This window comes from Buceros rhinoceros, unplaced genomic scaffold, assembly GCF_000710305.1.
Source record: "Buceros rhinoceros silvestris isolate BGI_N320 unplaced genomic scaffold, ASM71030v1 scaffold19683, whole genome shotgun sequence".
In the NCBI taxonomy this organism is placed as follows: Eukaryota; Metazoa; Chordata; class Aves; order Bucerotiformes; family Bucerotidae; genus Buceros; species Buceros rhinoceros.
Genome location: NW_010404667.1, coordinates 42,223 through 43,018, shown reverse-complemented (window position 1 = coordinate 43,018; position 796 = coordinate 42,223).

The following is a 796-nucleotide window of genomic DNA, read 5'->3' as shown; positions in this document are numbered from 1 at the left end:
CCCAACAGGTTTCAAAGCGTGAAATAGGCACACTATAAATTTTTTGGTGCCTTCTGCACTAGTGTAGAGGTTCTCCAAAGCCTGCGTTATGAAAAGAAATTAAACGATGGCAAATGCCAACAGTCCGTAGAGGAGCTGATTGTTCTGGTTGTGGGGTTGGTTGTTTTTTTTTCTGTGTCATTTAGACCTTTTGGGTATCAAAAGAGTAGAAGTGAGATCGAGGACAGGTGATTGTCCTGTACCCTTGACCCTGCCAGCTCGGTGTGGTTCAAGGCTTGTCCTGACTTTGGGAGGTTACTAGCCGCTCCCCCCTTGGAGATGAGCAGCAAACTTGTTGATCTGGTGATGAGGACATAGCTACGTTAGAACTGAAGGTGCGCTGCTGAAATGTGATCGCTTGGTTGACGTCTACATCACATGAAGGCAAATATACATATAGTCACATCTTGGAGATTAGTCATGGTCTCGGACCACATGAAAAATTGTGCTTTGTCCAGGATAAATGTGCTGAAAACCGCACTCCCCGCTCGATCAACATGGACTTGTAAAACTGAAGACCACTGCAAACATAAGGCTTGCTTTTTTCTTTTCCCCCCTCGTTGTTGTTTAAAGACAATGAACGAAACCCCCAAAAGGCTTTAAAACAAGAGTGATGTTTAGCTGTGTACAGGATGACAGCCTACACTTGAACAGGTTAGAACGTGACGCTTTCAGACCTAAGGGGCTGGCGGGGGGGGGAATAGTTTTACTTTCCATCTTTGTACAAATTTCAATTCAGGTTTTACATCCCACATTG